The sequence below is a fragment of the Arvicola amphibius genome, chromosome 8 (genome assembly GCF_903992535.2).
Source record: "Arvicola amphibius chromosome 8, mArvAmp1.2, whole genome shotgun sequence".
Classification (NCBI taxonomy): domain Eukaryota; kingdom Metazoa; phylum Chordata; class Mammalia; order Rodentia; family Cricetidae; genus Arvicola; species Arvicola amphibius.
The window spans coordinates 34,128,312-34,152,185 of NC_052054.1; the positions used below are offsets into that span (position 1 = coordinate 34,128,312).

Consider the following 23,874-nt stretch of genomic DNA (forward strand, 5'->3'; position numbering starts at 1 on the left):
CAACTCAGACAGTCTACTTCTAGAATATTAAACTTCGGTGTGGCTAAAGCTGTAACAATCCATGGGTGCATCATGGGTAGAGAGTTACAACCATTCCATGCTGTGGTATAAAATGACACAAAAGGTTTCCATTCTAATTCAGAAATAATTCACGTCATAGTTAATATGTCTAATTTTAAACAAAGTGCAAAAATGGTGTGCCACCATTTGTGTAAAACAAAAAGAAATATGAAGGATGGGTTGTGTATGCACATCAACTATTTTTAGAAGGATCTGTCAGAAACTGGGAACTCTAGCTGTGTCCAAAAACAGGTAATGATGCTAAACAAAAGCCATGTTGAGTTTTCTCTGTGTATCTACTAATGCTACAACAATACATTCAAAAATCACGATATAAATATAACACATTCTGCTTCATACTTATTCAAAAGTATATGATAAAAGGCATGCCTTCCCACGAAAATATTTGCTACTGATATCAACAGGACAAAGCACGGTCTAAAAGTCGTGAAGAGAAAAGGAGTCCTGGGAAGCTCTTGGGTAACTTACTGAGAGGTGTCGGCACAAGTGTATTCACACAACAGACGGTTGAAGGGAGAAGTGCAGGGTTCACTCCTTCACGAGATGCAGCCCCAGCCCCAGCACTTACAGTTCCCACCATTCCTGAGCAACACCTGAAGCTCTGGTGACATTTACTAGTCGATCCTTCCTCAGAAATGTGACTCTGAATCATTTCTGCCATTAAGCTGAGGGGCAGGAGCACACCGCCAGGCCTGGCCAAGGGCCAGGTATGCTCTTAGTCACAGAGCTTATTCTTACTGCTACGAACACTGAAAAATAAAAGGATCAAAAAAACAAAAACCTGTTTCTTTTTAGGAAACTGAAAGAGCAAAATTAACTGCTAGTTGAGTCGCGTGTTGAAGACGGACTAAAGGGAATATGGAGACGGTTATGAAAGTCATAGGCCCTGGCCACAAGAGAGACGTTTCGGATACACTGAAGTCTGAAATGTCAAACGCAATGACTCAGACACACTGTGCGAACACGAGTAATGTTTCAAAAGGAAATCAGTAAAAAAGATGTGCAAGCTGACTGCAGTTAGTGCTCAACACCCTAAAGACGACGCAACGAGGGAGACGAGCAGCTAGGGTCTGGGGGTATTATTTAAGTTCTACTTCAGCGATTTTACAGAACTTAGGTGCTACAGTTTTATTTATTTCTTATTTTTATTTTTTAATTTGAGGACTGAAGGTGGCTTGGGACCTACCCCTCACAAATGTCCTGAATCTACTCATCTCACATTGACTAAACATAAGCAGGACGTATGTGCTCTTCATGAGACTTTTTTCATACCACTTGTTTGCTCTTTCTGCCATGAGCAGATAAAAGAGAGGCTTGGGGAGAATAGCAGTTCCTCTGTAGGTGCCTGGAGCACTCTGAAGGGAAGAGACGAGATGGAGAGAAGATAGCAGTCTTCTGAAGACAAACAGAACAACCTCAGTGGCTCAGCACAACACAAAAGAGGGCCAGCAGATGGAGGGAGCAAACAAGGATGACCTGGGTACAGCACTGTGTGCAGCCTGGCCATTTCTGTTCAAAGCGTTTTCTCCAAAATTGATATTGACAGGGATGGCAAGTCACTGCTCATCAAGAGCAAAAAGACAGAGGCTGGGGACACAGATCAGTGAAAGAAACCTTGTCACACAAGAGTGAGACTCAGAGATCAGATCCACAACATCCACATCAATGCCAGGCAGGCAGGATACTTCACCTTTGATCCTAACACTCAGCGAGGGGAGACAGGGAAAGCCCAGAGCAAGCTGGCTAGATAGAATAGCAGAGTCAAGTCAGAGCCCTTGTCTCAAGATAAGAGGTTGAGAATGATCAAGATGTCAACCTTTCGCTTCCACACACATGTGACCTGCACACGTGAGCACAGAAATGTGAACACACGCATACCACAAACAAAGAGATTTTATAACTAAACAAACAAACAAAAACTATAAATAAGGGCTGGGGTGTAGTCCAACAGTATACTGCTTGCCTAGAATTCCAGCTGCCCTGAATTCAGTTCCTAGGAAGACAAAACAAGGAAACAAACAAAAGATCAGTGAAAGAGCCACAATCATTTTATACTTGCTTTCTTTGAAGCTGCACTTTCAAGCTTTTCATTTGACAGATGCAATTTCAAAATTAAGGTCCAGAGATGCGAAGGTTGTGAGCCCAGAGTGGTTATACAATGGGGCAAGCATCACATCAAAGAAGAATCATATTAAAATTCAGAGAACATGATTAAAGATGTGTGATTCACACGAGAGGGCTGAGATATCACTGCCTGATGTTGATAAACTTACCTTTCTAAGCTTTGGTTAAGAAGACAACATACCGTAATATCTTATATAGAGAACCGGAAACACTAAAATCATTACCACGAGCCAAACAACATGACAGCTGTGTCAAAGAGTCACAGGACAAAGGAAGAAAGCCAAACTCAGAGGCAGGAACCCAGTGCTTCTTTAAGATCATTAGCTGAAGAAGGCCTTTTGTTTCCTTGTAGAAATCAGCATTCTTGCTGGATGTGGAGGTGTATGCATTTAATCCCGGCACAGGGAAGGCAGAGACACCTGAATCTTCGTGAGTTCAAGGCCAGCCTGGTTGACAAAAGTTCTAGAATAGACAGGGCTATGTAGTAAGACCCGCTCACAAAAAAGAAAAAGAAAAATGATAGGGGAAATCTCACAAGGCTTTACCTCTAGAGTAGGAATTACACGCAATTAATGGCACTCAGGGAGGGAGAATCAGTCTTCCCCAGGGATGAGTTTCCTAATTGGTTATCCAATACCAATACCAAGAAGTCAGCACTAAAAGCATACACATAAAAACAACATTAAATGGACTTAGCAAATTGTATTGATAAGTGTGTATATTTATATGTGGTGTGCACATTTATACATGTGTGTGCATATATATATATGTGCACACACATATATTATGTGTGTAACAATTATAAGTTTTTTAAAAGGTCATGAATTTGAAGGGAGTGGGAGAACATGAGAGGAGTTAGAAAGGAGATGGGGAATAATATAAAGTACTCATATATGAAAGTACTCATATAAATAAAGTATCTCATATCAAAACTGTTTTAAAGTGGCTCTTTCATTGTTCTGAGTTCCTCATGTTCACACTCTACAGGTCTCTTCCCAAAGCAATTCTCTTGCCATAACAAAGAAGAATAAGTCAAGGGCGGGGATGGGAAATCTGGCATCTACTTATCTCAGACACCCACAACTCCCCATAGTACCACTGCACTGGGCAGAATGCACTTAAACAACACGAGACTACAGGCAAGGAAATAAGTTCCAAACACTGCTCCCTCCAGATGCGTTTCAGAAAGCCATTTACTCATGAGAAAAGATTTTGTGATTTAAAAAAAGTGAAATTCTTAGCAGCCTTTGGGAGAAGCAAGGCTCACACTGGGAGTCTCTCAGCCACATGTAGGGTGCTCTCTCAGTGTTCTCCACAGACACTCGGCCCTCAGCCTTGGGCTCCTTATCACAGTACAGGGAGTCCCATGGACTCCTCACTATAGAACATAGTTTTATAGGACACAGCTTATTTATCTTCAGATTAGACTCCGCTACTAGGATGCTAGCTTCAGATCTAGCTGCTGGTTGGCATTCCTGTGCTGAGGTCTATGGTGTCTAATCCTGGGAATGGCCCCCAGACCTAAAATCCTGTAAGTCCAGTTTTGAGGAAGTGATCCTGAGAAAGATTTGGTCCCTGCATTATAAGGCCTTCCTAGAGGTCTCAGAGACTTTCCATACTTCCTATATGGCCTTTATTGGGACATTTTCCATTCTCCAAAGCACCACGTACACAGGGCCCTCATACACAGTCAAAGAACCTAACAGACAAAGTTAAGAGAGACGCCGACTTATTGAGGCAAAAGGGACTCTGGTTAAAGATGTCACCAACACAAGCTAGCTTGAACCCTATAACTTTCTTTTCAAACTGGTAAAGACTATTATTTCCGGTTTAAAAGTAAGAAAATTTGGGTCATCTGGACAAGAAACACTCTTTCATTTTCCAGGACAGTACCCAATATCTTCCTTTATTTTACACAATAGAAAGGAAAGTGTCCAGTAAGTGTGGTAAGCAAAGGCTCAGGAGCCACAACCCTGATTAAACGCCCGTCTCACAGATCTCTAGGTGCCACCTTCCGCCGAGCATCCGTCCCTTCCTCAGCCTTAGCTGCCTTGGCTACAAAACAGATAGAAATGTCTACTTGCCAGGGACATAAGAACTTCTTTTTGTTACAGTGTTCAAGTTGAAATGCTCTGCCTAGTGTTCAAGCTGAAATGCTCTGCCTAATGCTTGGCCAGCCAGAGGAAAGGAACACAATGTATTTTATATGTCCAGGCTCCTCCAGGCAGAGGACCACAGGTGTTGTAAGCAGCACAGGGCAGAAGAGAACTCTGCCACTACTGGTAGCCCCATTAGGAATCCTCTGGATTTATTCCGTCGTTCAGAGACTGGACAAGAAGCCCAAGGACTCTTGAGATCTCATGAAGGAGTAGATTTCATTTCAAAGAGAATGTGGAAGAGTTTGTAGAGTCTCCCAAATAGAAGGTTGGTAACTTAGTTTTGCCAAAATCTTTCACAAACAAACAAACAAAAAACTTTAACAACTTGAAAGCAAATAAACATAACGAAGACCTAATTTCTGAACAACTACCATGAATGAAGCCACCACCAACCTTTCTGTGATATTTATGCTAAGGAAACATTAAATGTTTCTCAGTGCCCACAATGGTACTTGTAAAACCTGCTTTCCAGAGAGCAAGTAGAAAGGCAACAGAAAGCACCATATGTATTGCGGTGAGAAGGCAGTGGGAAAAGAGAGATCAGAGGGGTTCCACCCAGAGAGGGCTTCTGTAATAACTACAGGGTGAGTCTCTGCATGAGCCCCGGGATGCGCACACAGTGCCCACGGAGATGCCAAGGGAAGAGCAGGAAGACAGCAACTGCCCCTGATTATAATACCCACACTGGGTCCTGATCACCTACAAGGAAGAAGAAGGCTTTGAAGGAGAACTTTTTGCTAATTTTTAAAATCCCTCAGAAAGACTCAATGTAAGTATAACATTTATCAGCTGGGTGACCCAGGATTGGCAGGGGTGGGGGTTGGGGGTGGGGCACGATGGATTGGTTGGTACAGGGTCGCCCTGTGACCACGAGAACTTCGGCTCAGATCCCCAGTACTCACATTAGAAAACACTGTGGTACACGCTGAAAGGCAGCAAGATGAGATGAAGGCAGAGGAAGGGGAAACCCCTTGGATTGGTTGGCTGGTTAAATGCCTAGTGTACTTGCTGAAAGTCCCAGGCAAATGAGACCCTGTCTCAAATAAAAGGGTGCTGGAGTAAACATACAAAGGGTTGTCCTCAGACCTCCAAATGCACTTATGCACAGACACACACACACACACACACACGAGCGATCAAAAAGGAGAGTTATGGATGCAGCTCAGAGGTGTACTGCTTGCACCATCCATCTAAGGCACTGCATTTAAGCATCAGTACTGGGGGGAAACGGGGTGGAGTGGGGAGTAGCAGAACAACAGACTGGCGGAAGAGAGCACTGGGGAGACCAGAAAGAAATTCATTTCTCCATCCATGTCATGTTCTCCATTGAAAATTCCCAGCTGACAACTCGTCCACTAAGTACCTAGTTCACTGCCAGGCAGAAGCATAGCTCTGGAGCTCCAACAAACTCCCCTCACTTAAGCGTCAGAAGAACACATCAAAAGAAGTTAAATTCAGACCTCTTAAATGGGCTTATTCAATAAGGATAAGAGCGAGCTAAACTCGCACTTGAAGCATCTCTCAACAAACACATATTGCTACAAAGAAAAATTTCCCTTTCAAATCAAGCATGACAGACACAAGCTTTGATAGTCTACTCGCCCGGCCTGATAAGAACTCTGAGTTGCACACATATTGGAATTGCGATCTGTACTGGAGAGATGATAAGTTCTGCCCCGAGGGCCTGGGTTCACATATTGCGAGCAGACAGAACTCTAGATTATTATGATGTGAGAACTGAAACGTTAGTACAATCAAGAACCGATCCTGGAGGCTATTGGGCTCCTATTATCCACAGGCCCTGAGCAACGGAAAACACAAGAGTCAAGTAAGCTCTATGAAGCCTTTAAATATACATTCCGTAATTAAGATGGTCGGTCTTACCATTCTCCCCCTACTCGCCCAGTTGGCCAATGGTAGGGAGAACAGCCTTATTTACAGCATCAAAGAATTTCTGTGACTTGCTGCCTGTGCTGTCATGAAGACTGTATGCAAAGCAGTAGTCGCCAGGGTAACCTTTACAAAATCTCAACTTCCTGCCCCTTAGTTTGTTCCTGTACCAAGAAGGTGAAGTGTTTGAGCTTCTGTGGCCTAACCTATTTACTTCCTCTGAAGGAGGAACAGAAAATGAAAAATGTCTTTCAAGAAAGAAAAGAGAATGTAGTCAGAAAGTGAAGATCACATTAACAGACATTAACGGGCTGACGGCCTATTTGATAAGCTCCTGTCAAATGCTTCTGCATTCGTGTTCCATGCACAGAGTAGGAGACAGCGCAGGGCAAAGAAGAACGCTCAGAAGAGCGCTACCATCTCAACATACTACACTGGGAGGACAGTAATAGAACTCCTACACCCATTAGAGAGATCCAAGGGCCGGGAAAAGAACAAGAACCTGCCTGACACAGACACTTCACTTGTGCTACATATGCATGAACTCAGATTTAAAAGAAAAAGGAGCTAAAAGTAGTGCCTTGTTCTTTTTATTTCATTTCATAATTTTTAAATGCTAAGAGCAGCATCTTCTTTCTCCTGCTTCGTGTTTTTATAGAACGCAGAACCAAAATGGAAGCGTTTACACACACACTCTCTCTCTCTCTTTTGCATGTAATAAATTAGATTTGACCAGATTTCCTTTCTCTCACAGAAGCCATGCCTCCAGGCTTATCTCGATAACCCTTGGTAGGCAGCCTCCATATCAACAGATTGAGCAGCAAAGCCGCGGCCACCAAGGAAGCCCACACCAACAGGTTGAATTATTTAGATTACTTAACACCCAGACACAATTAGCCACGCAGACCTTCCAATTCACTCACTATCCAGGAGTCAACGGTGAAACGCATGGGAGAAAGACTCAGGTGATTTTGCAGGCTAAGCAACCTTATTTCAAACATTCTAGAAACACAAAATTAAACACGAATATAAAGGTATGGTCCCACTTAGCAGGAGTGGTGGGTGAGAGGGGACGCCGTCAAATCTGAACAATCCATTGCCCTCTAATCAGCACATGTGATGACAACTTTCTAAGCCACCCTAAAGACTTGTCTGATGTGAACAACTCACATGGCAGATATGTGTGGCCATTACACCTCTGAACCCCTGAAGAAGGCAAAGGCCCCTCCCTTCCCGCACCATACACTCAGCCTTCTGATCAGACTTTAGCACCCGTAGTTAAAGCACTGTTGCGGAACTATTTTCAACCCAGGTTGTGTTTGCATTTTTACTCTAGGATACCACACTACTATCCACCAGCACCACCCCGCCCCATCCACTTGCTATCCCCCCCCCCCGCATGCGTGCGTGCATGTGTGTGTGTGTGTGTGTGTGTGTGTGTGCGTGCTTGTGTGTGCGTGTGTGGTGTCCCTTAAGTTTCTTCTTTTACAATCCTGGCTGTTGAGTGAATTTCATCATCTTTTCAGTCTGTGTCAGTAAACTTAGGTTCCACCTTTTCCTGTGTTAAAGAGGACTGAAGCCAGAGTCTCGCAAACGCTAGACAAACGCTCTACCACAGAGCCACAATCCCAGCCTCTCTCTGCTCTTCCTCAATGTCACTAATACTGTGTGTCATTTCTATCAGAGGACTTTTTAGCATAACCAAATATCAATAATCTCAATTGTCAACTTAAAGATTGGGATAAAAAGATAAATGTTTTCTTCCCATCAATCCTTCTTTATTGTTCATTAATATGAGCCAATACATCACAGAAAACATATTAATCTGGAAATACGTTTTTATTTTAATTCTAGGAGTTGTTTGAAAATCGACCTCTAAAGTTAACAAAACAGTCCTAGGCCTATACTGTCATTTTCTTTGGCCCTCCCCCTTTCAAACAGTATGAAATAGATTTGGACAAGTTAGGAAGTATCTCTGAGGACTGAGTTACTTTGAAAGTAAATAACAAGTGAAAGTAGGAGACACAGCAGGAGGCTGAAGCAGCTGTACTCTGGGTTCAAGGCCAACCTCTCCCTCAGCTACAGTTGGACTTAAAGCTGCCTTGGGCTGCACAGTGAAACACTGTATCAAAAACCGAGTAATAGCACAAATGTTGGAGACTAGTGGAAGTAGCAGGGAAGGCACTGGTGCGCTCTATCCATCTCTAGGTCAGCAGCATAGGTAACAGCACATCCAGAGATGTCCTGTGTACCTGTGACTTAATCTCCACCATGCACCCACAATCATGGTCTGTACACTACCATATGTGTACAGCTTATCTCTCTAGATTACGAGCACACTGAGGCTAACGACTGCTGCTCTGCAGCTCAGTAGACATAATATTCATTGATTCAGTACAAAATGCCGATCACATGACTACTCCCCAATACTGATCTATGTAAAACAGATGCTCCACAAACGAGCTGAGTGAACACAAAACATTTATGGTACGTAGGGGACAGAAGGATATTAGAGAAGGCATTTACCATATTACCTATAATGTGCACGCAATCCTTTTAACTTCCACCAAAGCTCATAACTCCAAACCACTTTTTTTTCACTGAATTACATGTACTTCTCTCCCACAGTGTATGTGCATGCATGTGTGTGTGAGTGCACACACGTGTCTCTGCACTCACCTAGAAGCACACATGCCGTGGCACTCCTACGGAAACCAGAGGATAGCCTCCTGAAGTTAGCTCTCCTCCTTGACTGGATGAGACTCAGCCCAACTCACTCTGCAGCAGGGGCCTTTGCCCTTTATCCATCTCCATGGTCCCCAATCCACTTCTCTTTCCAACATCACCCAACTTCAGGTCCTTGGACATGTTCTTTTCCTTCCTCCAAACTACCTGATTCCTAATGGGGTTTCCTCAACCCCATATCAAGTTCAACTCTCCATCAGGGTGATGTGTTCCTGGTACCGCCTTCCTCCACCTGTTGCATAACAGCCATGGACAATCACTGACTCTCAACCACACGCATTCCTGATAAAATTTAACACTGTGAAAAGCCAACCCCTGAGAATATCTCCACTGGATAATGAAGACTTCACAAATCATCCATCTGCCTACCTACCTAGTTACCTACCTATAAAGATTATATATATATAATATACATATATATATGACTGTACAAAAAATATCACTTCCACAGATCCCTTCAACTTCTAGACATCATATACAAATCTGTACACATGTGAACACGTAAGTATTTTAAATACAGTATCTTGGGATTCTAAGGCAGATGAGTCCATCGAACGATAGCAAACAGGAAGAATGATAGAGCAGATCTTCACGGCTCACCTTGTGAGCACACTGGTTAAAAAAAAAGGCATCTCTTTTACCAGAAGCACAACTAAGGTGTTCCTCAGCCCTGGTTAGAAAGTGGCTTACTCATTTCTGGAGACTAATTAAAATGGGATACATACTGTCTCATGTATAACATCATTTGACATCAGTCAGCATGCAAGTTCACTGACTTCTATAACACCTTCTATAACATGAAGAGCATGTGTTCTCTTCATGGCCCAATGTGCACTTGCTACACTATTACCATACACACACTAGAACAGCCCCAGCGGCTGTTGCAATCGGCAGAGTTCTCAGTTATCTCTGCTCCTGGGCTAAGCAGAGCCTGGGAGCTCCAAGGGAACAAAACCTAGCCGCTCAGATTTCAACACTGTTAAAACTCAGTAGCAACTAGTTAAGAAACCAAAAACACTGCTTGAGGGAAGACTCCATGACCTATCTGTTACATACCACATAAAGCTACCTCTCTTACAATGGCCCCCTATCCTGACCTATTGACCATAAACCATGGCTAGCTTATCTATGACAACACATGGTTCCTAAAAATAAAATACCATGGGCTGGAGAGATGGTTCAGTGGTGAAGAGTATTGGCTGCTCTTCCAGAGGACTTTGGTTCTATTCTCAGCACCCACATGGTGGCTCACAACCACCTGTAACTCCAGTTCCAGAGGATTCCAAAATGTCTTCTGACCTCCCTAGGCACAAGTGGTACACAGACATGCATGAAGGCAAAATGCCAATAGGCATAACATTAAAACAACAACAACAACAAAAAAAAAAAACATGGAGTTTACTCGAGAACTACCTCTCTCTCAATTACTCCAGATTAAATAAATGGACAAGTACATATTCTCTCCTTCACTACTGAGTGTTTAGACCCTCAGGATATTGAATGGATAGTCTATAAAAGAAGATGAAATAAAACGAATAAAACCGGAACATGTCAGGGTTTGCTTTGCCAGGTTCGGTATCATTAGGATGAAGATAATAACATAGTACTTCTCTCTTTCTCTTTTTCTATCTAGATTTTAGAGAGTTAGCGATAATGAACAACACAGTGACAAGGACGTCTAAAAACACAGGTGGGGGAGTCTTATTTGAAATGTTCCTTCAAAGCAGTCATTCTCAGGAATCAATTCCTGCCCTCCCCAGCGACTGCCATTACTACCTCCCCAGCGACTGCCATTACTACCTCCCCAGTCACCTATTCTCTCACCCTCCTTTCCAGGCCGAATCACGCGATGCCACCAAAATGTTAATGACAATAAACAGACTCCCCTCCCACAGCCATCCGTACTTCACCCGACCGTTCCCACCAGCAGGCATTACATTTAAACATGTCTTTCCTTTAGCCCTTCTATTCATTTGGGACCAAGTTCAGGCTTTGTAGCCAGCAGCATGATAGAGTGCTGTTCCTCCATTCAACAACCAACATAATTTTTCATAAGAAATAAAGACACCAGAGCTGGAGAATTGGCTCAGCAGTTAAGAGCACTTGTTGCTCTTGCAGACGACCTGAGTCTGCAACCACTTTGGGTTCTAGGGGATCCAACACCTTCTTCTGACTTTGGGTTCACCAAGCACAAACGTGGTACACAGACATACATGCAGGCAAAGCACACATACATATAAATTAATAAAAAAAATAAGTAAATCTGTTTTGTGTTTGCTTGTTTTGGTTGATTGGGTTGTTTTTTTTTTGTTTGTTTGTTTGCTTGCTTTAGTTTTGTTTTTGAGTCAGAGTTTCTCTGTGTAGCCCTGGCTGTCCTAGAACTAGCTCTTGTAGACCAGGCTGGCCTCAAACTCACAGAAATCCACCTGTCTCTGCCTCCTGAGTGCTGGGATGAAAGGTGTGCACCACCACTTCATGGCATAAACAAATAAATCTAAAGAAAAAATGTAAATAATAAGGAAAGACAGACAGACAAAGCCAGGCACGATCGTACATGACTTAGATCCTAACTCTCCTGGGGCAAATGTGGGAGGATCTCTGTGAGTTCCAAGTCAGTCTGTTCTACATAGAGTCAAAGTGACAAGATGCTGTCTCAAAAAACAAAAATAAGAAAGAAAGGAAAGTGACGTAAAAGAAAGACGCTGCTAGAACCTTTTGAGAGGTATATATGCTATCGTAGAATAAAGCCAGGGACTGAAACACCAGCTCCACACTAAAGAGCCCAACTCTTGTTCGTCACAAAGCCTCCTGACAGTGACAGGGTCAAATGACCACCACACATTTGAACACCTCTTCACAGGTCTCAAAACTTCCTTCCTTTATGAGGGGGGGAGGGAATGATGACATTCCCATTTTCCAGAGGGGAAAATCCAGGGTCAAGGAGACCCAGTAACTCATACAAGATGATATGCTGGATTGCAGAGTTCAGCTTTCTGATTCCCATTATAGCTTGCTATCCACAGCCACAGTGGCTCTTCAAATGAAGACTCATAAGCATTGTCTTCAGCTCAGCACACAGGTACTGCACCGACTACTCCAGCAAGCTGGGGTCTCCTCTCCTTGGAATTGTGCTCGTGTTTGCACAGCCTGGTGACTGTGTGGCAGTCAGAGGACTGTGTGGCAGCCCGTCCACTGTGTCTGCAGGATCACCCACATATGCCCGAGGACGCCATCTATGAATTCTCTAACTGTACTAATTAAGTCAATGCACAGCAGAAAATGACAATAAACCACTGTTTACAATCCCTTTTATTCTGGCCACTATTCCGTTTCACTTGTAAGCCACACCTGACCCACAGAGGACAATTAACTCTGCTTGTAAAAAGAAGGCTTGGGCCAGTGAAATGGCTCAGTGGGTAAAGGCATCTGTCACTCAGGCCTGACAACCTGAGGTCAATGCCCAGAACCCATATAAAGATGGAAAGGAATAACCCCAATGATGTCCTATAACTGCCACACATGTAATATGATGCACCCTCACACACACACAAAGAGAGAGGAATACTAATAATAATTAAATAAAATTTAAAAGGAAAGTTAACTTTCATGTCCTTTTGCTTCTGCCAAACAGGAATTAGCAAACTATTTTTTTAAAAATTTATTTATTATGTATACAATGCTTGCACAACAGAAGAGGGCACCAGATCTCATTACAGATGGTTGTGAGCCACGGTGTGGTTGCTGGGAATTGAACTCAGGACCCCTGGAAGAGCAGCTGAAATTCTTAACCTCTGAGACATCTTGCCAGCCCAATTAGCAAATTTTTTAGAACTGAGACAAAGGAGGCAGGAAAGTCAGTGGGAAAGGAGAAAGAAAGATTAAAGAGTAGAAGTCAGATATTCTAACCCAGCTGGGGTTTCCCCCATCAAATGGTTCGGGTTCTAAAGGTAGGTCCTGGATTATTTATTGGGGTTAAGCCAGCACCCCCCAAGATAAGCAAAGAGATCTTATTAGACAAAATCTAAACAAAACTATATATACCCATAGAAATGTTTTTAAAAAAACTCACAAGTCTATGCTATATCCCTAAGACATGGTATCTGGCATAAGTAAGGCCTTCATGGATTTAATCCATAGGAGACACTTAAATGTTAATTACTTATTAATTAACTCCCCCCTACACTGGCATAAGTTTTAGCTACAAAATTGTAGCTCAGACCCCAAAGACATTTAAAGTTCCCGTTTCTTTCCTACTACTGTATATTTATTTATTCTTATTTTTTTTCCAATTGTATATTTACAAAGGCAGCCATTCACACGGCTTTGTTCTGGTTTTCTCACTTTCTTAATTCAAAAGGAAGAAATTGCTTTCAGTAGAAAAGTGGGCACTGCAATGTTAATTAAGAATCCAACAACAGCCTGGCCTTGGTGACACAGGCCTTTAATCACAGCACTCAGACCGAGGCAGGCCGATCTCTGTGAGTGAGAAGTCAGCCTGGTCAACAGGGAAGGTTCCAGAACAGCCAGGGCTACACAAAGAAACCCTGACTCGAAACACACCCTCCCACTCACCCTCCCCCCACCACAAGAAAAAAAGAAAATAATCCAGTAAACGGGGTTGGGGAGAGAGCTCACAGAAGTGACACCCACAAAAACATGAAGAGGAAGACATGAGTTCAGATCCTGAGCACTCCAACAAAAACACCCTCAACTGTAATTTGAGCACTTAGGGAGGGTGGCAACCTAAGGAGTCCTGTAGCTCATTGGCTAGCCAATCTAGCCAATCAGTGAGCCAGATTCAGAGAGAGAGAGAGAGGATCGAGGATGATGCTGAGGAGGAGAGAGAGAGAGAGAGGACGGAGAGGAGAGACGAGACGAGAGAGAGAGAAGGGAGGATGGAGAGAGAGAGAGAGAGAGAGAGAGAGAGAGAGAGAGAGATCAGGTTTCAGGGAGAAAAAAAAAAGGGTGGTGAGCAATACAGGAAGGCAAGTAACAACTCCAGTGGATCTCCCCAAGCACCCACACCAAACACACACACCCTAGCACAAATCTCATTTTCCCTCATTTTTCAAGGACTCTTGGTGTCTACTTGTTCATAGGTTCAAAGAACTTCCCACAAACTTAGAGTTTTTTTTCCTACTAAACCTGACACACACTCTCCTTGATTTGCAAATACAGTGTTCAGCATTCCTAGTATATAAGAAAAGAAATTGGTCGCAACACGTGACTCTTACCTCGAGGCGGTGATGAAAGGCGGAGCCGTCTGGCGGCCTTCACAACTGCTGTGCACCCCAAGACTTCTCCTAAGGATCTAGCATTGATTTTAAAAGAGGAAAAAAAGGAAAGAAAATAAAAAAAAATCAAAGCCCTCTCCTTAAGCCTTCACATCTATAATCTCCAATTCAAACTCAACATGCATAATTTCACACGACATCTCTCTGTGTATTAGAATAAAGTCAGCCAGTTCCACATGAGGCGAAATTAACTTTAACCATTCACATCATCCCCATATTCTAAATTCACACAAAATTCCTCATTGTAAACAAGAGTAGGCCACCTAAGCACTAGGGACAGTCCTGAAGCAGGAAGATAGAGGTTCAACGCCAGCCTGGGCTATATAGGTGAGCCCATCGTATGATGACAGGCGGCAGTTACAAGGGTGCTTTGGCACAATCTTCATTTCTCTGGTTTTTACCTTTAAAATTCAAGATCCTTTACAGTATACACACTGGGAAATAGGTATGCAACTCATTTAAATATATATATATTAAAATCATAAATTATACAAAGTATCCCCGTAATAACTTTTTACTTAGTGAATCAAACTTATATTCTTACAAAAGTATATATGTAGGTTAGTGAATAACTTTTTAACCTGAAATTACATGGATCAGAGAACAAAATGACAGGCTCGTAGAAAAAAAAAATTTTTTTTCACTTTTTTGCACAGTTTTAAGCACGTTTTATTTTGATTTCTCCTTAATGTTCCAAATTAAGCTACCTGTCATGACTTCTTAGAGTGGGGGAAAACAGTGAATGATAAAACAAATTTCCTTATCTACGGTATGCCGGTCTCAAATCTCAGAAAAGGATTTTTTTAATGTAAGCAAGAAAGAGCGGAAATCACAGGGCCCGAAAACTCCCACTTCATTGTTGTCTGATTTACAAACTTTCTATTTCTGATCAGCACCGTTCTCACATCTAGCTGCTAACTCGGGTCCTCTAATTACTTCCACGTCTAAACGGACTGCGTAGCTACAAGTAAAGGCCAAACTTTGCTCTTTGCCTCGCGAACTTAAGATGAGTGTAACCACTAGAGGTCCCCCTCGGCCAGTTTTGCAGGCTCGCAATTTTGCTACACTTGAAACTTTCCGGAGAAATGCTCTCTACTCGAGTCAGTGTTTTTCTAAAAACTTGCGCAAAAATCCACGCGACCGAGGTAGCCAGTACAAAGCCTCCAGGGCTCCCCACACCAATAAAGACATCACAACCAACCATCTACGAAAACCGAAATAAAAATTCAACACACAAACACACACACACACACACACACACACGTTTTTATTTCTCGTCTCAGTTTCCTTTAACTTAGGAACAATTTTTTAAAATCTATTTTTGTTCCTGGGCACTTTGGGTGATTTCAAATGCATGTTTCTGGCGGTGGCCCCGAGATGGCAAAGGAGCGGGCCAAGGGATGCAGAAGGCGGGGGGAAGGGCCGTGCAAACGGCGCCCGAGGAAGTTGCATAAGGAAAGAGACTCCGTTTTTCGTCTCCCCCCCCCCAAAAAAAATGAGAAAAAAATCAACGGGGAAAGAGGAGGAAAAGGAAGCTGGGCGGTGGCTGCAGGACAGAGAAGGGAAACCAAAGCGACGTTTACCTTCGTGTCCCCGTGGAAGGGTGGGGCAAGAGCCTTGACCCACGCGACCGGCAGTGCGGCTCGATCTCCCACCCCGGCTATCACGGAGCGCGGACGGACAGACAGACACCTCTGCCTCGCGCGGGCCGGGCGCGGAACAAGCCGCCCAGCCGGTCAACTTTCTCTCACGGTCGAGCGGTGGGCCGCGATCGGGGGTTCGGATCCCACCCACCCCCCTTTTTTGGTCTTTTTTGGTTTTTTTTTTTTTTCAACCCTCAGGAGGCGATTAAAGTTTTCCCTCCTCCAGAGCGCCCCTCGGCCCGCCGCTCTCTCAAGTTTGCCTCCTCCTCCGGTCGGCGGCTGGCGGGGCGCGCGGCGGATGCCTTGGCTCCTGCGCTTCCCGATCCCCACCCCCGCCGGCCTCTACTTCCCCCGCCCCGCCGCCACCGCCGCCGCCGCCACCGCCGCCCCGCCGGGCCCAGGACGCGAGCGGGGACCAGACAGCAGCCCATGAGCGCAGAAGGGCGGGCGGGCGCACGCACGCGGCGCGAGGCGGACCCGGCTCTCCGGCCTCGGCCACCGCGGGCGACCGTAAACAAGTTGCAGGCAGCGCGGCCCCCCGCGGCAGCCCAGCCGCCGCCGCCTCGCCTCTCCCACACGCCCGCCCGCCAGCCCTCCCGCACCGGCGGCGCTGCACCGACAAGAACGCGGCCGCGACGGCGCGGGTGCCCGGCCCGCGCCCTCCTCCCCGCGGGGACGCCAGTGCCGGGCCCGCGCCGCCGGCCGCGCTCCCTTAAACAGCACTTTCCTGTCTCGGGCAGGGGAAAGAAAAAATCCAGCGGAGGCTTTATTTCTTTTTTTTTTTTTTTCCGTGCAACTTTCCCAAAATGGCGGAAATTGGAGGCGATCTCTAGGAAATTCTCCCACAGTCGGCGGCGGCGGCGGCGAGCGGGGGAGGTGGCGAGCGGGGAGAGCACACGCAAACTCTCGGCCGCCGGCCCCTCCGCGGCTCGGGTGTGCGTGCGTGTGAGGGTGCGTGTGCGCGGTGCGAGTCGCGGAGGCCTCTCGGCGCGCGCTCACACTCAACACACACACACCGACACACACACACCAACACACACACACCACACACACACACACACACGGCCGCGCCGGCGAGACGCGCCTCTGCCACATTCAACCAGTCCGTTTTCCGCAGCCGAGCCGGGAAGCAAAGTGGCCCGGCCTCTTTTCCCACTGCCTCGGTCTCCCGTACTTGGACTTCTCGCGCTCGCTCGCTCGCTCGCTCGCTCTCCCGGTGCGCGCCCGGCACAAAGGCCACACGGGCGGATGGGGCCGCAGGGGCGGCGCGCCGGGGCTCGCGTCCTCCCGCCGCCGCCGCACCGAGTCGCCACCGCGATCGTCCCCACGGTCCCCTCCCGAAGCCGGCGCCCCCTGCCCCGGGCCGACCGCGCTCGGCACCCCCCGGGGAGGCTGCGGCTCCGCCGCGGTGCCCCCCCCACACACACCCAGCGCCGCCCCGGACACGCAGCCCCGCGGCGCCGCACTCCCCCCCACCGCCGCCACCCCGCGCCCGGTGTCAAAAAAGCGACCAAAGTGACAAGCTCGGGGGGGCGCGGGGGAGGGGGCCCACACGCATCCCGCCGCCTGCGCGCCGGCGACGGCCCGACGCGGCCGCCTCGGCCCGCTCCCTTCCGCACGGCCCCCCACACCCTTCCCCGTGTGCGCGCAAAAGGAGGAAAAAAATACAAGTCTCTCCTCCCCCCATTTTTTCCTTTCTCTTTTCTCTCTCTTTTGTTCCTCTTTCGCAGTCGCACTCACTACTTCAGAGTGAGATGCCCACAGACTCCCCCACCAGCCGCTTCCGAGTCACTTGCCCACTTTTTTTCCCCGGGATTAAGTTTTCTCCTCTTTCCCAGAGGCGCAGAGAAGTGGGGGAGAAACCCCTTCTCTCCTTCCCCTCCCCTGATCGCTTTCCCAAGACGAGGGTGCGCTTCCTTCCCTCTCTAGCTCTCGGAACTTTCATCCTCACCCAGAAAAAAAATCAATGAATGGCTTTGGCACGGGCCGAGCTGCGGATTAATTAGAGATTAGATCCGATCAGCCGCTTCTTACCCCCAAATTTTCTCTTTTTTTTTTTCTCCGTCTCACGAGTAGTCCTGACAAATGGTCCAGGGCTGCGGGCGCAGTGCGCATGTGCGCGTAGAGTCAGGGCTGGGGAGAGGGGAAACTGCGCTGGTGCCGGTGCCGCCGCCGCCGCCGCCGCTGCCGCCGCCGCCGCCGCCGCCGCCGGGGCTCGCGCTGGCTTCCCTGTTACTGCTGCTGCGCCTTCGCCGCTGGAAAGCAGCAATTGAGCGGCTCGGCCGAGGCGGCCGCCCGCAGACACTGGTTCAGGTGCATCCCTTCGCGATCCTTGGCGCTGCTGCTTCCGAGCTGGGTCGGAGAACGGCCCGAACAAATGGGAAAGACTGAGAAGGTTATAGATTTCTTTGTCTGCTTTTGCACTTTACTTTTTTTCCTAAGGCAATTCTCAGAGCAGCGAATCCACCATGTGCCGACTAAATGTGTGCGTTCAGCCATTAAAGAGTGGGCCCTGGTCTCACCCCAATTGCTACCCAGGGACTGAATACATGCCACAGGTCAAGAAAAATACGAAATAAAGTTCTAAGCTTGCAACGGAGTTTAATTTGCCCTTTTCGAGACTGGAAGAATGCATAATCAAGTCTGAAACTTGCGCGTTCGTTCCGCATCCTAAATGGGATTTCTATTGACAGCTTTAGCGGGTTAGGCCTCGGTTCTAAGGGACGCTGGGAGTTCGACCTCAACTTAGAAATCCCTGGTAAAGTGCCTAGGCAATAAGACGGGTCCGCCCGCTTAATGTACTCAGGCAAGATGGCTGAGCTCTCCTAAATAGCAAACCTTGCCTTTGTCAGCGCGTCAAATCTGGATCCAGCTAGTATTGTATTTCGATATTGACAGTTTTCTGCTTACGGATTGCAAGCTGGCTTTGGGGGAGTTTACGGTCCCCTTTTCTACAAGGTTCGGGGGGCAGACAAAACAATTCGAAGTCATTAAAGTTGCAATACATATGTAGATGCCAACAGGAGAGTTTCCTGTGAGGGGAAAGGGGGAAAAAGCAGTAACGTGTGATTTCGGAGACTGCGAGGCAAGCCTAGCACTTCTCTGAGGGGGAAGGGGAAAGCAGTGGGGAAGTAAAGGAAAGCTCCGCCCCCAGCGTGTACTGCTTGCTTTGCATTTAATGAAGGGTACAGGGGCCTTTCTCTGCTATTGTTACCCGAGGCCTAGAACTTAAATATGTCACAGATGGAAATGCCATATTAAAAAGCCTTCCCCTAAAAAGTAAGATTATTCTTGATTGATTTTTTTTTTTCACTGAAGGAATGTTCCTTGAACTAGCTTCAGAAAATAAACTATTAAATTCTTTCCTCAGGCCCGTGAAATTGCCCTAGAGAAACAGATCACCACCCATTTCTTCTGTTACTGTAGAGACCAGCTCTCCAGCTCCCAAATCGAGGTACATAACTTGACATGTGCTTTGGGACACAGGTGCTAACTAACCCTGCAGAGTTTAAATGGATTTGTAAAAGAAGCTTCATGTGTTGAGCACACCGTCACTGATTCAGGCATGTGCAGCAGGGACCGTCTGGTTAGTGAGCTATTGATTACATCAGACCACCACCTGAGGACTGACTGATTTTACTCGTTAAGTTCAACCTGCTTCAAGGACAGCTTCATTAGCAGACAGGAATTTCAACTTCTCCCCTTTTCTTCCCAACTCTTGAAAGTGAAATGGCCGAAGACAGACTACAAGAGAAAGAAAGGCCGGGAGTTTTGTGGTAACCTAAGACCTTGCCCCCAAGAAAATCAAAATTAATTTCCAATTCCTCTTTCTAAAACTCCATTCATCTTAAAGTCATTCTCAAAAAAAAAAAAAAAAAAACAAAACAAAACAAAAAAACAAAACAAAAAAACAAAAAACACTTAGGTGATGTGATGTTTCTATTTCGTGTGTGTGTGTGTGTGTGTGTGTTTTCAAAGGCATTTATTCAATGGTCTTTTTTCAACTAGGTTTTGGGGTTTGGTTTGGTTTTCGTTTAAAGTCTTCTACTGCAACCCAGGCTGGCCTAGATTCGCAGCAGTTATTTAACTCAGCTTCCTAACGGTTGGAGTAGTAGATGTTTGCTGCCATGACAACCCTTCCTCCAATGTGCCTCAGATGAAAAGATGACCAAAAGTAACATTATATGCAACTTTGTTAAGCAATAAACCATGGTAGCAGAAACAATGGAGGCGTGCCCTTAGCAATAAGGAAAGATGTACATCCAGGATGTATAATGGCCCATTATCTTAGAAATAGTCTATGAAGGGCAACCAATCAGAGAAGCCTATTATAGCCAAGGTTTTAGAGAGTATGCCTTATATGGAAACCTGCCCCAGTGAGGGTTGGCTAACAGAAATGGGGATGGCTTGAAATTGGTTACAATACATTGTATCTCTGCTCCCAAAGTCACTGTGGAAACTTTGTCTCAAGTTGTTGTAGCCCTACATAGTGGAGATACTGAAGATACCTGTCAGAATAAGGACTTTAAAAACTGTCCTCCCCCTACCCACCCACCCCCAAAAACCTGGAACGACATCATCACAGACAAGCAGAAATGCCATTAGAACCTAGATGTCAATTTTATTCTTCATGTAAATTGGTACTGTCATCAGTAAATTGGACCACTTTTCCCCAGAAAAGCAATATACTAATAGAAGCTTCTTTGCCCTGCCTTCCACCCTCCACGAATCATTCACTGGCCAATTGGCAAATACTTTATGCTTCTGGCCAGCATCGTTTAATTGCCTCCTGCTCTACCTCTTGTTTATCTGACTCTGCCTCATCCCAGAACATGAAAATACCCAAACTCATTTTTCAGATGTAGGCCTACCACTCTCCTGATGTCCAAAACAGGGGATTACCTCAGTTCCTTATTTTTCTATGTGTTTTAAATAACAAATATCCATTCATACCCCCTACACACACATACAATGTCCATTCCTAGATATGCTGAAGCCAAAGTAATTTTCTATGGAAAATATTTTAACCAAATTATGGCGCTCACTCTTCAACAACACCTTGAGGCTTCTCAAGAGCTCCCAAGTGGCAGTCATTCAAAACCTCTGCCTTTACATTCTGTAACTGCCAGTGCACAATTAGAAACTTTCACTTCCTGTCCCCAACACTAAGCAGGCCCTGCCCTTTAGGACACAGGCCTGTGATGGATGGCCTTCTCTATGAGCCAGTGCCTCCACCCTCAGTTTAAAGATGCCCAAGAATGAATGAAGTCCAGGAGGTCTGTGTTCTGTCCCACGGGAGCCACCCCCACTAGGACCCACTGAGCAGACCCATTCACATTTTGGGGCCTCCATTCTCTCCTTAGTTTATCAGTGCAAACAGACTAACTGATTTCTGAGCATCTTAAAAAAAAAAAAAAAACAAAAAAAAAAACCCATGTGCCTCTTCCCCTTCTGATGTAACAGGCGCTGGTCACATTTTAGTACAAATGATATAGAACCCAGGAAGTAATCTGAGTCAGGAGTGAGGAGTCATCCACCTTCCAGGTAGCAGAATGTTGTCAATGGAGAGCTTGCTCCCTGGGCTTAAGCTTGTACTAATGAGATAGAGGGCACAGATTCCATTTCCCTAAGGCCGGTTAGATTTGATCGGCTTTAGAGTCGCAGACTGCTTAACTCAGAACCTCTGGTTGCAATGTGTGTGATTGACCATCAGTCTTATGGTAAAGATGGCTAGTTCTAGAAAAACTGTTTAAGTGAACAATACTAAAAATTGTGCATTTTACTTTTAAATAAGCATTGAGTGATCAAGTGATTGCTGTGTTTTGTTTGCCTAGGAAATTGTGTACTCCATGTTATTCCAAGGATGTAAATTTGGTTTCATCCACATTCTTATTATTGATACCTTTTTGTGTGTGTGTGGGGGGGGTTGTTTGTTTGTTTGTTTGTTTGTTGTTTTTTGAGACAGGGTTTCTCCATAGATTCGGGGCTCGTTCTGGAACTAGCTCTTGTAGACCAGGCTGGTCTCAAACTCACAAAGATCCACCTGCCTCTGCCTCCCGAATGCTGGGATTAAAGGCATGCGCCACCACCCAGCCGATTACTGATACTTTTAAGAGCTCAGTTAGAGCTTCTTCTAAATTAGGACTTCTTAAACTGTTCCTACTTGTAGCTTATCTTTGCTCCAATTTTTTAATAGGAATTTGGATCTATGAGTATATAAAATAGGTATATAAATCAAGCACTTATTTATAATAAATTAAGAAGAATTTTGCTTTAAAACAATTCTTTGATATTATAGCCATACCATTTATAAAGATAAACTCAAATTTGCATACTAATGTAATGAATAGATTTGTTTATCAATCACAACATCAAGAATTAAATCTCATCTGAATATTTAATATTGCAGGATGTAGAGCATCTTCATGACTTTCCAGAGTTTATTGACATTTAAATTTTATAAGCATCAATGCTGAGAATGCAATTCACAGAGTTATGTACTACAAAATGGCAGAAATATGTTTAGGGCCACTTCAGAGATTCTTGAAAATGTTTTCCTAATTCTAAGTAAAAATTCATTTGATAATTTTTTATGAAACTCAAGACAGCAATGCAAGTGGTAATTTTAAAAATTAAACATTTAAACAAAATATAATACAAAGATATACTAATTTGATATTTAGGTGCTGAGGGACGATAGTAAAATATGAAAACTCTTTGTTTTCTGTAATTATACCTTTGTGCTTATTTAAGAGCAAAAAGCTTTGTATGTACAATCAAAACACTATAGGTCACAGCCTGCAACAGCATCAAATCTAAGCCTTGGTGTTTTAGGTGACCTTTTCTGACATTCCATGGTGCAGCTGTGCACTCATTGCAATGTGCACATGCTGTATGTTAGAACCAAGGCTGCAGTAAAGTCACGAAACAACACGGGCAGGCACTTCCAGATATGACTTAGATGTATGCCCTGAATGTTTGATTTTGAATTACTCTCTGGTTGTTAGATGATCAAGAACCGTGTACCATTAGCAACTGTTTTGTGTACGTGACCTCCTCATTCAGGAGTAACCCAAAGTGCAGATGGGATCCACATCTGAGAGGAGCTCTACATAACACCAAAAGGCTCTTCCAAGTACTTTAATTCCAATTCTGTTTCTCATTCTTGTGACGCATCTGTACACATTATTAGCGCAAAGCTTGTGATAGCGAAATATAATTGATAATTCCAAGAACATGCTAGATGTCCCAGCACTTGGGTCACACTGAGGCATGAGGATCAAGAGCTCAATTAGGACCCATGTGGACTGCATAGGAACTGGCTGAACACTAACAAGCCAATGTCATTTATCTTAGTGGTCGAGCTCTCTCGCCTGCCACACAAAGGATCCATCCGATCCCCAGCACTGCTAAAAATAAAAACACTAAATAAATAAAACAGGAAAGAAAATTTAAAAAGAAGATCTAAATGTCAAAGCCTTGGAACTGAGCAAAATTAATGAGAACAAAGCAGATTTCAGAATATATCGGTAGCCGTTGTCCCCAGTTACTCCCTTGGCAATTCACTCTGGAATCCCCTTTGTTTTTACCCTGGCTTCCTGGCCGCAGGTGGTTGGATCAGGAGTTAACAAATTAACAATTTGGAATAATCCAAGAAAAAGTCCTCAGTATTTAGCTGTAATGGAAAATGGTAAAGACTTACCCACGTTTATTATATTTATCAGTTATTAGAAAAAGATAATTATATATTGTAGTGTGAATTCTAATTGGTTTTTATAAAGTAAAAACTCAGAGTCAAACATTAGGGGGTGAAAGCTGAAAAATCAGAGAAGCAGAGCAGCCAACTAGTTCTTACCTCTGTGAAGTCCTCAGACCAAATGGGGTATCCTGTCTCTACAAGTACTCAGACTAAATCCCCGAGAGCTCCGGTCTCTTCCT

General features: G+C 44.9%; 1 protein-coding gene across 8 annotated transcripts in view; it reads right to left on the bottom strand.

The window, feature by feature from the left end:
* Nucleotides 1–18,076, bottom strand: part of L3mbtl3 (L3MBTL histone methyl-lysine binding protein 3) — a 110,075-nt gene extending 91,999 nt beyond the window's left edge. For 2 of the 8 annotated variants that reach the window (XM_038339100.1, XM_038339094.1), the window contains exon 1: nucleotides 14,234–16,230. The gene's annotated coding sequence lies outside the window, so the exon portion shown is untranslated. Of the gene's footprint in view, nucleotides 1–14,233; nucleotides 16,233–17,110; nucleotides 17,152–17,970 lie in introns of those variants that run through there. The other 6 variants (XM_038339097.1, XM_038339096.1, XM_038339095.1 and 3 more) reach the window with 6 other exon arrangements.
* Nucleotides 18,077–23,874: the final 5,798 nt, after the last annotated feature.